Below are 3715 nucleotides of genomic sequence, written 5' to 3' on the forward strand. Positions count from 1 at the left end.
CCTTTCTGACTCAGTTACACAGCAATCTTTTTCACTTTCTAGCATGTTGAAGGGTCAGTTGCTGGCATCCTCTCCTGTTCAGCTGGTGAATCTAGGAATCTTGAGGCAATGTTACAATTGCCTCATGTACACAGACAACCCTCTCCTCCTCCCAACAAATACAAATATATGCGAGAGATGCAACTATATAGCCAAACTGGAGGCTGAGCTCTCTCAGTTCAGTACTGGCAAGACCAGTCAGGAGGAGAAGGTAACCACGCACACCACAAACCCAGTCTCACATAGAACTGTCACAACTGCAAACCAAACACATAAACACACAAAAACATACTCGGAGGCGCTGATTAAAAATCTACCAAAACAACAGAGGCCTCCAAAGCAGACACCCAAGCAACCACCACCTCAAGACATAGCACATGCAACACATAGTTCACAAAGTCAGTGTGCTAAACAGTCACAGCCCTTAAGGCCAAACAACATGCCAGACACACTTGTAATAGGTGACTCCATAATCAGGCACACTGACGTCCCGCTCACCAGACTGAACAAGGAGAGAGTCACAGTAAGCTGCCTGTCAGGCGCTAGAATTCGCCACATAACAAGCACTCAGGTCACTCCACAGCAAGTACAAATATGACTCAGTCATTGTACATGCCGGTGTGAACGACCTGAGACGTACCTCCCTGGACTACATGAAAAGAGACATAGAGGAGCTCTCTGATTAAGTAGCCCAGGCCGGTATGATCCTGACCCTGAGCAGCATCTTACCCTCACCAAGAATGATGCCACAGTACAAAGACAAAATGATCAGTTTTAACAATTGATTTAATTACTGGTGTCATTCTAAGGGGATCCAGTGTCTGTCTGCTTGGGATGACATGCTTGACAAGCCACGCTGCTTCGCAAGGGATGGCTTGCACCTGTCACCCCTGGGCTTCCAGATATTGGCCAAGGCTCTTGCCACCCCCATAGTGCCTTTTTTAGGCAAGGCTCAAATGACAAACCTACCTCCGTAGAAAACACAAGTGGAAAAAACTAAGGGTAATGCTGCTCAATGCCAGAAGTCTAAACCTCAAGATACACGCCCTCGAAGCCCTCCTCAGTATGGAGAACATCGATGTCTGTGCAGTGACTGAAACCTGGTTCGAGGCTCCAGAGAGCACCCCAGCACTATCAGGTTTTACCTCATATCATGCTTTCCGGCCCCAAAACTTGGACCGAACCACAAAAGGAGGGGGAGTATCCATTTTCATCAAAGATACCCACACCTCCAGGTTAGTGGCAACGCACGAAGCATCGGAGACTATCCAGGTGCAACTAACCATAGGCAAAACTGCCTTACAGTTTGTAGCATGCTACAGACCACCCTCTCAAACTCAGGAACCCCACACAGTCTTCCTGAAGACACTGGAGAGTATGAATGTCTCTCCAAATATCATCATTTTGGGAGACTTCAACTACCCAAACATAGACTGGAAACATTACTCAAGCCCCAACACCCTAGCCCAAAGGTTCCTAGAATTCATAAACTCAAATGCAATGGAACAACTGGTCACCATTCCCACAAGAGGAGACAATATACTAGACCTGATCATCACAAACATGGGGACAAAATGCTCCACACCGGAAGTACATCCCTCTTTGGTAAGATCAGACCATAAATTAATCTCACTTGAAATCCACATCCCACCCCCACCCCCTGCACAAAAGACCACAGTGAAGAACTTCTCAAAAGCAAACTTCACACTTCTTAAGACTGAAGTGGTATCTTTCAAGGCCCCTGGGCCAGTGGAAACCACAACCCACACTGCTGAATCTTTTGCAAATGCCTTCTATGGGCACCTTCAAGATTGCATGGATCATGCAATCCCAAATAAAACCAAGACCCATTCCCCCAAAGGCAGGCGCCCGGTCTGGTGGACCCCAGCCATAAACAAACTTTACAACAGGAGGAGGAAGCTACTACATGACAGAGCAAAATCCCTAAAAGGGAAGGCATCTCTGATCAGTACTAGCAAAAAACTACGATCACTCATAAAATCATCCAAGGCCAACTTTGAGAGAAAAATCGCAAAAGACACAAAAGACAATCACAAGGCCTTCTTTAGCTATGTTAGAAACCTGGGTGGAAACTCCCAGATATGCTCAGAGTTGGTCCAAAATTACACAAAATACACTGAACCCACTGACATTGCCAACATTCTGGCAGACAGGTTCAGTGCAAATTTCTCCTCCCCCTCCCCCCGCAAAAGGAGAAATAACTATCCCAGCAGAGTGTAGCCTCCCTAACATCTCAGATGCCCAGGTGAGAGCCGCACTCTCTAAAGCTAAAAACACAACATCAATGGGACCAGATGGTGTCCCGGGCTGTGTGCTACATGAACTCCAAGAGGAACTAAACCCACACATAAGGCTGCTGTTTAATCTTAGCCTTACTACAGGATACATACCCAAAGAGTGGCGTACGGCAACAGTGGTCCCACTTCACAAAGGCGGTGCTTCTATGGACCCTGGAAATTACCGCCCCATAAGCTTGACGAGCCTGGTCTGCAAAGCTATGGAGAGGATCATTATGGAACTCATAAACAAAGACATTGGGGACCTACAGACATTGGATCCTACCCAATTTGGCTTTGTCAAGGGCAGATCCTGCCTTTTGAACTTGGTCGACTTTTTTGAAACAGTCACTAAGGCCATTGATGAGGGCAAGGCAGTTCACACAGCCTACCTTGACCTTGCAAAAGCCTTTGATACAATACCCCACTCGGGCATCATAGACAAACTCACCAGCTTAAATGTAAACCCATATGTCACAAGATGGGTTGCAAACTGCTCAAGGACAGAACCCACAGGGTCAGAGTTGCTGGAGCTATGTCAGACTCTAAGCCAGTCACAAGCGGTGTCCCACAGGGCTCAGTCCTGGGACCCCTCTTGTTCGGCATTTATTTTTCCGAGGTACAGGCAAACATAGGAGGATTGTGGCTGACAAAGTTCGCAGATGACTGCAAACTGGGCGCCATAATTGATACTCCAGCAGACACAAACATCCTTCAGAGAGGCCTCATAGAAACGGATAATTGGTGCCAGAGCCATGGCCTTAAGCTGAACGCCAAGAAATGTATAGTCATACCCTTTGGGAAAAACAAGGTACCGACAAATTACCACATAGGCGGTAATCCATTAAGTACGGAAGAAGTAATCAGGGACCTAGGGATCCAGGTTGACGGTAACCTCTCATTTGACACTCACATTGCCAAAGTGGTTAGGAAGACCTTCTATATTGCCCACCTTATCATGAAGGGTTTCACATCTAGATCAAGAGAGGTCATTGTGCCCCTGTACTCTTCTCTTATCAGGCCAATGATTGAGTACAATGCCCCATTTGGGATGTATCTCACCCGACACCTGCAGCAGTTGGAAAGACCCCAAAAGTTCCTCACCAAGAGGATAAAGGGTCTTAAACATATGTCATATGCTGCCCGACTGAAAAAACTCCAGCTCTATTCAGTCGCATACCGCCTACTCAGAAAAGCAATAGCCCTTTAGGACTGAGCAAACATGTCCGACGATAAAGCAAGGTACTTTAAACCTATCTAGCTTCACGTTAAGTGAAGCACACTATTCATTATTGCATAAGGGCTTAAATTTTATTCCAGCGGCCACTGATGATGTGGTACATGTTCTTACAGATCTCAAACTGTTTGTCAGAACAGTA

The sequence above is a fragment of the Protopterus annectens genome, chromosome 7.part0 (genome assembly GCF_019279795.1).
Source record: "Protopterus annectens isolate FY-2018-M chromosome 7.part0, PAN1.0, whole genome shotgun sequence".
NCBI classification, from domain to species: Eukaryota; Metazoa; Chordata; order Ceratodontiformes; family Protopteridae; genus Protopterus; species Protopterus annectens.